This window comes from Arvicola amphibius, chromosome 5 (genome assembly GCF_903992535.2).
Source record: "Arvicola amphibius chromosome 5, mArvAmp1.2, whole genome shotgun sequence".
Classification (NCBI taxonomy): domain Eukaryota; kingdom Metazoa; phylum Chordata; class Mammalia; order Rodentia; family Cricetidae; genus Arvicola; species Arvicola amphibius.
The window spans coordinates 139737344-139747210 of record NC_052051.1 but is presented as its reverse complement, the minus strand read 5'-3'; the positions used below and the strand labels follow the sequence as shown (position 1 = coordinate 139747210).

The 9867-nt window shown below is 48.2% G+C and overlaps 1 pseudogene; it reads left to right on the top strand.

Annotated features, from left to right (window-relative positions):
• The first annotated feature begins 8298 nt into the window (after positions 1–8298).
• On the top strand, positions 8299–8615 carry LOC119815373 (annotated as a pseudogene).
• The last annotated feature ends 1252 nt before the right edge of the window (positions 8616–9867 follow it).

Genomic DNA, 9867 nt, shown 5'->3' with positions numbered 1-9867 from the left:
GGGGGGGGTGGTTAGTGACCTCCCCACTTCCTAGGAGGAACTACCACCATGCTCAACCTTAAGAGTCTCCGCTGCTTCTGATGAAGTTGGTTAATGGCTGCCGAGCTTAGCAGAGAGGACACAGGACACCCCAAATCTCCATCTCTTACATCCGGACACAATTTGGTGGACAGCGAAGGTATTTTGGAACAAAAAGGAGGAAAAGGCACCTTATAAAATGGCAGGTGTAAGAAAGCAGGCAATGAGGGCTGGAGAGATGGTTCAGAGGTTAAGAGCATTGCCTGCTCTTCTAAAGGTCCTGAGTTCGATTCCCGGCAACCACATGGTGGCTCACAACCATCTGTAATGGGATCTGGTGCCCTCTTCTGGCCTGCAGGCATACACACAGACAGAATACTATATACATAATAAATAAATATTTTTTTTAAAAAAGAAGCAGGCAGTGAGAGCATGGTTTACCCTTCATTAGCGACGAAGCAAAGAGGTTGAGTCTTCGCTCTTCTGCCTCCTCATGGCCTCAGACAGAGTAAACTTGTCAGCTCGTGTGCAGCCGAGGACGGCAATTCTACCGCTCCATAACCTTGCTCTCGAACACCCGGTTTCTGGCAGTTAAATTCAGGACCATAACGGGGAGGGACCATAAGAGCCAAATAAACTCTCTCCTCTTCAAGTTACTTTTGGTCATGGTGTTCTATCACAGCTGCAGAAAACAGACATCTTCTGGCTACAGAATCAGTTGAAGCCTGGGATATGTGGGATTCTAAGGAAATGAGGAAGAAATCCTCTTCTTTGGGCGGTTTCCTAGCAACGGGAGGCACGGCGTGCTGTGCAGTACCACCTGGGGCCCACCGGAGACCTGCTGGGGAGTGATTTTCACAGGAAGGACAGGCGAGGTAGGAGGCAGGTTTGATTGCCCTCACATGGGGGCTGTCACTAGTCATCTGGAACTCGGAATGAGCCAAGGAACACGTCCGTCCGCTGGAGCTAAATCTGGGATGGGAAAGGTGAGCTAGGTGCTACTTCCGAGAACTTGCTAACACTGGCTAGGACCTGGCCACGATAAGCTCAATAGGAACAGACCACCCAAAGGAAGTTTTTAACTTTCAACCCTTATCATCTGCCAGAGTAGGACTCAGCCATGATAAAGTTTAATGGAGGCCTGAGTCTCAGTAGTTTACCCTGAGGCAATACCTGGTTGCAGGAAGAATCACGAACTGAGATTACCAGGGCACCACCCAGGAACAGACCATCCAAAGGAAATGCCTAACGTTCCAACCTTGTAGATAGGATCACCTGCCAGCACACACTCACCAGGACACCCCTAGACAAATGTCTGCCAATCAGAGGTCTTGAACCTTAGAAATCCCTCACCCCCCACCTTTACTACTATGAAAATCTGACTCTAACTGAGCTCGGGGCACTCTGATTATTCCAATACGTTGGACACATGGAGAGACGGAGTTTGCAACCTTGTGTAAAATAAAGGATCTTTGCTTTTACATGCGGGACTTGGGCTCCTTGTTGATTTGGGGGGAACTTCCTGGATCTGGGCATAACAGGTGTTAGTACTCAGGCATTTGTACCGGCCTGCCTTTGGGGTCCTGACAGGATTTGTCCTCAGCTGCAGCCACTAAGAGCACCTCCTGTGCCCATTCACTACGGGCCTTGCCCACCTCCCTCCCTCCCTCCCTCCCTCCCTCCCTCCCTCCCTCCCTCCCTCCCTCCCTCCCTCCCTCCCTCCCTCCCTCCCTCCCTCCCTCCCTTCCCCCCCTCTCTCTTTCTCTCTCTCTCTGCCTGTCCTCTCTCTCTCTCTCTCTCTCTCTCTCTGCCTGTCTCTTTGTCTCTCTGTCTCTCTGCCTCTCTCTTCTGCCTTTTCTGCTGCTCCTGTCCCCAGAGGCCAGTATCCCCTCTCCCCTCCCCCTTTACCCATTCACTTTCCCCTAATAAAAAACCTCTCCACCCGAGCTCTGTGCTCTGTCTCATGGTGGGTGTCTTTCTCTCACACACCGCTTTTTTTTTTTGTTTTTTTTTTTTTTTTTTTTTTTAATTACAGCACTGGCTATCCCTGGGAAAGGCCTCTTTCTGCAGTTGGTGAGAACCCAGAGGCCGGAGCAACAAGGTCACAGAACACTTAATAAGCAACAACACAGTATGGTTGGTTGTTGAGTAGGTGAATGAAAGAAAGAAGTCAAAGGAGGATGCACTGCCCCGAGGTGTGGAGGAGGAGGGGAAGGTTTGTAGTAGACATGAGGGAGAGCATAGCCAGCAGCTGGGGCACCTGGGAGGGTCCAGCATGAATGGGACCAGCAAGCTGAGCCAGGTCCTGTGGGAAGAGGAGAGGGCCAGGAGGACAAGAGACCAAAAAAAGGGTCAAAAAAGGCAAAAGGATCCCATAGGCAAAATAGCTAGGTTATATTGGGAAGAGCGGGTGGGGGAAGGGCAGACCAGGCCAGTCCCTGGGCTGGAGAAGTGTAAGGCAGGGTGCAGGGTATGCCTGCCATGAGGACCCTGGAACAGGTAGGAACTGAGGGAGGCGGGGAGAAGCTGTCGCCAGCATCAGCTTTGTTAGCGCGGGTTTGGGAACTAACACGCCAGCCTGTTAGTGGCTGGTAAAGGGCACCAGTGATAGAAAGGTGGTGAAGGATGACGTCATCTTTAGCTATTTTTCTGCCGAAATTGCGGCAGGGGCTGGAGCATCATGCTCACAGAATAGTTAACAAACAACAACAAAGCAATTACCGTGTGTTGAGGGGGGAGCACAGACCACACCTCAGATGAAAAGACTGTGATTCCTGTGACCCTAGGTCCCTTGGTCCAAACCTCATGTGTTGGCCTGAGAAAAGTTATTAGGTAAGCGACCTCTCTCCCTCAGTTCCCCAAGGAGTCTGCTCGCCCCGCTCCCCGCCCCCAGTGGCTCCTCTCTGCTCCTGTCACACAGAAAGGTTTTTTTTTTTTTTTTTAAAAAAAAAACCTCTTGATAAATCTCTCAGAGAGGTTAAGAAAATGACCTTGACAGCAGGAAGGTGAAATCTTCAGTGGAGGCCCAGACAGCTCTCTGTCAGAGGAAACTTGGGAGGGGGGGGGGGCGGGAGGAGGAAAGGGGGAGCAAGGATACCAAAACACCACAGCAAATGCATTTTTAAAATGAGGGTCGTGATTCCACTGTAAAATCTCACTAAATCTAATCACGAAAAAGAAAGAAAAAAGACTCTGAAATAATAAACCAAGGTCTAAATTAGGGGCTCTGGCAAATGTAGTCATTTTTTACCTAAGAGACTTTGTGTCCAAACATGTCATTTGAGATCCCAGGCAGACAAAGCAGAAGGCCCTCAGTAACAAGGCGGCCATTCAGCCCACAGCCCTGGGGCATTGGATTTCCTCTCTGGACCCAAAGCATTTTCAGCCACACTAGGCCCCAGCTTCAAACCTGGTGGGAAGCAAACTTAAGTGTCTCTTTGAGTGGGAAACAATGAGAATGCTTGTGTTTCACAAAAGAAGGAATTCTGCCACTCTTTGGATCGGCAGACCCGGAGTCTTCTTAACCATTCAATTTGACAGCCGCGGGTGCCTCTAGATGTGGATTCTTAAAAGATGTTTGGGGGCTGGCAAACCTTATCCCAAAGGAAGGAAATGTCCCAGTTTCCCTAATAAGCACAAGTTCTTTAACAGTCTAGGAAAAATGTTTATCCTGTTCATATTTATCTTTGGATCCCCGAGGATGGAGAAGTGAGCGTATGGATGAATGGGTCCTATAATTAGATACGGGCCCAAGGCACTGATATTTTAGGATAATAGATGATTTTTAAAAGCGTGGATGACTCATTCACCATCGCTTCCCTTCATTCACGGCGGTCGTCCACTGAACACTGTGTGTGCATGGCTGCTACACACCAGGAGAACCTGTGGAGAGAGCAGAGATAGCAGGTGGGGGGTGGGCTAGTCGTACCTGCTCATGGAGGAGAAGGAGTTCCAGAACCCTGAAGATGGGAGGGGATGAGGGCTGACTAGTGCTCTGAGAGATGGCACAGCCAGGTCCAGCACTCACGGCCTGAGACAAAGGGAGTAAAAGGTACTGATAGGGTTCAAGTTCAAGCCAGCCTAGGTTATGGAGCAAAGCTGTTTAAAAACAAAACATAGACAAAAAGCTGAACAAGGGGCTTGAGATACAGCTCACTTGGTAGCGTGTTTACCTCACAGGCATAAATTCTAGGTTCCAACCTATACCACAAGAACCTTACACAGCACCTAGATATAATCCAAACATTCAGAAGAGAGGCACAGAAGAACGGAAGTTCAAGGTCATCCTTCAGGGGATGGGTAGTTGGAAGCTAGCTCTGGATGCGTGAGTTCTTCTTCCAGAAACTAACAGGGCCTGGGGGATGGCTGGGAGACTGGGGAATGGCTCCGTGAATAAAGGCGCAGGCCAAGCTGAGGACCTGAGTTTGGTCCCTGGAATCCACTCACTCCATAAGTTGTCTGACTTTCACACTTGGGGTGCATGCGAGTCGTGCACGCATGCACAGATAAAGAAAAATGTGAAGCTGGGCGGTGGTGGCGCACGCCTTTAATCCCAGCATTCGGGAGGCAGAGGCAGGTGGATCTCTGTGAGTTCGAGGCCAGCCTGGTCTACAAGAGCTAGTTCCAGGACAGGCTCTAGAAACTACAGGGAAACCCTGTCTCAAAAAACCAAAAAAGAAAAATGTGAAAATAAAACAAATGAGAAAACAAGGATGGGGGAGGGGAGTGGAATGTACTGTCATGCAAGAACCCTAGACTGGTGCAGGCTCTGGGCTCTCAGACAGTGATTCTCAACCTGTGGGTCACAACCCCTGGGGTTCTCCAGTGACCCTTCCACTGGGGTGGCTTATCAGATATCCTGTATATCAGATATTTACATTGCAATTCACAACTGAGCAAATTTACAGTTATGAAGTAGCAATGAAAATAATTTTATGGTGAGGAACTGGGTTAAAGGGTCACAGCGTTAGGAAGGTTGAGAACCACTGCTCTACAGGATGAGGTTTTGAAAGGAGAAATGTCACCTTTTAATTTAATTATATTTATGTATTCTTATGTGTGCTCATGTAAGTGTATGGGCACGTACCTGTGTGGAACCTGTCAGGGGACAGCTCACAGGGACTGAAGTCAGGCTAAGCAGCAAGTGCGTTTACCCAGTGAGCCATCTCATTGGCCCAGAAATAGCTTCTTTTTTAAAATATTTTTTATGGTTTATTTAACTTTATTTTATGTGCATTGGTGTGAAGGTGTCAGATCCCCTGCAACTGGATCTTCAGACAGTTGTGAGCTGCCATGTGGGTGCTGGGAATTGAACCTGGATCCTCTAGGAAGAGCAGTCAGTACTCTTAACCACTGAGCCATCTCTCCAGCCCCCAGAAATAGCTTCTTTTAAAGACAAAGAATGATGTCCCTTCTCTGCCTCATCCCCTTTTCCAGTGGTATGAGACATGCCCATACCCATAGACTAGCGAGGACTAGCCCAGGACCTTTGTGTGGGAGGGGGAGGCACCCAGTTCTGTCTGTTTCTTGGATGAGGTGCCCAGGAGGATCAGGGTTTGCCATGCCTGGAAATCTAGATGAAACTGCAGAGGCGGGGACCCTTGTACCCCATACCCCATGCTCTTGGATAGATTCCCATACCCGTGTAGCAGGAAAAATTCTCACATGTGCCCTCACCCATCCTATTTCCTGTCCTAATCCAGGGGCTGAAAACCCCTGTTTATTCCATTAGGTAGCAAAAACAGCTAACAACAGATATGGTTAAGGTTACTAATCAGTTCAATTAGATTTCATCAAAAGGAGGTTACCTGGGTGGGTCTAATCCAAACACAAGTACATTACAAGCAAACTTTTATTGACAGTTGGAGAAAGGGCGAGTCAGAGGGAAGGCTAGACATGCCCTTCCTAGCCTGAAGGTGGAGAGGTGCACAATGCCAGCAGAGCAGTCCCCGGTGACCCCTCTCTGACGCTACGAGGTAGCAGGACGTCAGTCTTGTAGCTGCACCGAACTACACGCTGCTGACAATGTGAATGGACTTGGGAGGACCCTTCTCTCCAACATCATTTGGTGTCACACTGTGAGACCCAGAACATGGGCTCCAGTAGAGGCTGAGGGGACTTCTGACCTGCAGAACTGTGGGCTCCTATCAGGGGTTGTTTAAACAGCCAGCTGTGGGGGTATCATTATGCGGCCCCAGAAAACCAAACCAAGCTCTCAGCAGTCTCAGAGTCGCCTCTGAGTTAGATCTCACAGACACTTAGCTTCCAGAATCTTCCCTTTGGGCTCACAATTGCCCATTCTTAGAGAAAAGTAATGAGAGAGGCCTGGGGGGAGGGGGAATCACTGAAGAGTCTTCTGAAATGTTCTTAGAAGAGAGGAGGCATGGGTTGCAGTGACGTGGAGGGAGCAGGGCTAACCTTGATGGCTTCAATGATGACATTCCCCTCCACATTTAGGTGGCCCTGACACCTCAGCGATGCCCTATGGAAGGATGGATGCACATAGGAGAACATTTTTTCTCTCTTTATTTTTTGTTAAAAAATAAAGGAGTAAATTTATTTAAAGAATAGATACGGGAGTAACTGCCCTTAGTGGCTAAAAATTAATGTGCTTTTTCCCTATTTATTATTTAGCACATTAGTAGACTGTATCTGCTGCTATGAAAGAGGCTGCTACTGCCCAGTTATCTAAAATTCTCTCTCTCTCTCTCTCTCTCTCTCTCTCTCTCTCTCTCTCTCTCCTCTCTCTTCTCTCTCTCTCTCTCTCTGTGTGTGTGTGTGTGTGTGTGTGTGTGTGTATGTGTGTGTGTGTGTGATTCCAACAGTGCTGTATAAAAGTCAGCTCACTCAAAAGGAATGTTTGAGAACCTCGGGGTGATGAAGCCATCAGGCAGCTGAGGCTGGCCCTGTCTAGAGGACAGATCAATTCCTTCTCTCTTATCCAGCAGCTTTTGCTCAGGACCAGCTTCACCACAAGCTCCCTGTGTCAGCAAGGGCGTCACACCTGCACACTCCTCCCTTCTCCAGGGGCCGAGAGTGTGGGATGGGGTGTGGAGGTTGGCTACTGGTAGAGAGGAAAGCCAAGGGAATCATGTTCATTGAACTTTGGCCAAGAAGTTTGTGGGAAGTCGGAGGAGGCGGGGGTAGAGGGTGGCTTTGAATACCACCAATTCACTCTTCCAAAGACATTGGTTTTTGGATGTGAAAACATAGAAATAGCCATTGGCACCCTCTACTCTCTGCCCCAGTCTGCCCCACAGCCCAGGGTGGCCGCAGTCTTGCCATCCTTCCTCTTCTGCCACCCAAGTGCTAAGATCACAGCCTGCGCCTTCACACTCTGCTCATCTGTTGGTTTCTGCCAGGTAGGATCATGGCGCTCTGTTTGCTTCCGTAGGAGTCTCCTTCAGATTCCTAAAATCAAAGTCGCGCCCTCAGCCCTGGATATCAGTGCAGACTACTAAGATCTCAGACACTGGAAGGGGAAAAGGTTCAGAAAATACTGAAAATTGCACACATGGACCTCTTAGCTTCTACTTAATTGCTTAAATACCTAGAAGTATCAAGAAATCTGTCTGTGCAGAGAAACCCTGTCTCGAAAAACCAAAAAAAGAAAAAAGAAAAGAAATCTGTCTGTTTAGGGGGCTTGGGTACGGGTGGAAAATCGAGGATGAAGTGTTGACTGGCACGGTTGTGTTCTCAGAGCTGCCCTCCAGGAGGGAGTCCTGTGATGACCTCTGTACAGAATGGAGCTCCGTCCTGTCTCAGGATCCCCCTTCGGAGTCTGCTTGAAGGAAGTTGCCTCCCATGGCTTGCCACAGCTTGCCAGTGACCATCTCTGTCTGGCTTCACATTTGGAATTATTCCTTCATACTGAGTGCTGTAGCATCCTTGCTCTTTGCAGCCTGTGCTCACTTTCTCTTTGTGATAGGGCTCCTTGGCTAAAGCCAGGCTACAATGGTACACGCCTCTAATAATCCCAGCACTTGGGAGGCAGAGGTAGGTGGATCTCTGTGAGTTCAAGGGCAACCTGGTTGGTCTCTTAATTTCTAAGCCAGCTCTTAAACCCCATTAAAATATTTTGTGGGCCAGAATACATTCCTGTATTGCTATGCCGTGGAGGGGCACGTGCCCTCCTGCAAATTCTGGAAGATTCTTGAGTTCAGTTAGGACAGTGGTCTCCTGCCTGAGGTGCGTGCCGAGCAGAGGCGTCGAGGGCGCTGCCACGTTTGGCTGCCTGGTGGCGGGGAGGCTGGTGAAGGAAGCCAACACCCATTTGGAGCCATGAATATTGTGCGGACCCCATCTGTGGCTCAGACTGGCATTTCGGTGGAGGTGTTAAACAGTCTGGCTCCACAGACTCCTGTGGGCAGTGCTGCTGTGTCCTCGGCTGACTCCTTCACACAGTTCGCATGGAAGGTGTTGGACAACTTCTACAATTTTGCTTCATCATTTGCTCTCTCTAAGGCCCAGATGACACCAAATCCATCTGAAAAAATGTGGTTCTGAAATGGTATGAAAACTTTCAGAAACGGCTGGCACTGAACCCTCTCTTTTGGAAACATAATTTGAATAAAATAATTTGTCATTTAAAAGCATGAAGTCAAAGGGGTCATGAAGGCTACCTTTCAAAACTTCTCAGTGACTATGAAACTTACCCAAAACCCCTCTAAACATTAGAAACATTGAATAAGGAAAATGTCCAATATTGATTACCTTTTCCCTTAGAAGTGTGAAATACTTCTTGGAGGTAAATGTTTTGTACTGACTGTTATTCATTTCTTTTTTAAAAAATATTTATTATTATGTATACAATATTCTGTCTGTGTGCATGTCTGAAGGCCAGAAGAAGGCACCAGACCTCTTTACAGATGGTTGTGAGCCATCATGTGGTTGCCGGGAATTGAACTCAGGACCTTTGGAAGAGCAGGCAATGCTCTTAACCACTGAACCATCTCTCCAGCCCCCTGTTATTCATTTCTTAAAATAAAACCTACTCATGGTAAAAACAAAAATTATGATTCCGTTACGCAAACTCAGGGACTTGTGCCCTGTGTGCTCACCCATGCTTGCCTGGCATGCCCGATTGTTAACTGTATACTTGTCACTCAGACTCAGGACACCACACAACTGCAAAATGTATTAATTAAACTGAAGGGATTTAGAAAAGAGAAAGAGTGTGTTTGGGGAGGGCTCTCTGACCTCACTGTCCTGTGAAGAGCGTTATAGACTCTATGGAAAAGGAGCCAGGCAGTGGTGGCACACACCCTGATACCCAGCACTCGGGAGGCAGAGGCAAGCAGATCTCTGTGAGTTTGAGGCCAACCTGGTCTACAGAGTGAGTTCCAGGACAGGCTCCAAAGCCATAGAGAAACCCTGTCTTGAAAAACCAGAAAAAAACAAACACAAACTTACGGGAGGCTTTTCTAGACTTGGTTTGAAGCAGGTCCTGAGACTTTCGTGTAAGGGGCGCCCTTTTTACACTTCTGACCACCCTGGGGCACAGAGAAGTACCCAAACAAACAGGCCTTGGCCAGTTTTCCCTGTGTGTGGCCTTTAGACAGTGCCTTTAGCTTTATTACACTACTTTACAACTGCCCACTCTCCAAACATCACATAAATACGCCTGACTTCACAGTATGAGTCATTTAATTGTGAAGGTGCTTATGTCCTGCAAAACTTATAATTAAGTTTGCATGTTCTTTTTTTTGTTGGTCTGACTTTTGTCACAGGGACCTTAGCCTTGGACCCACGCTGAGCAGAAGGAAAGAATTCTCTTACTCTCTACTCCTCATTTCCCAAGACCCTTCACCTGGATCATTCACCTTTACCTAACATCTCTCTTGTTTTCTG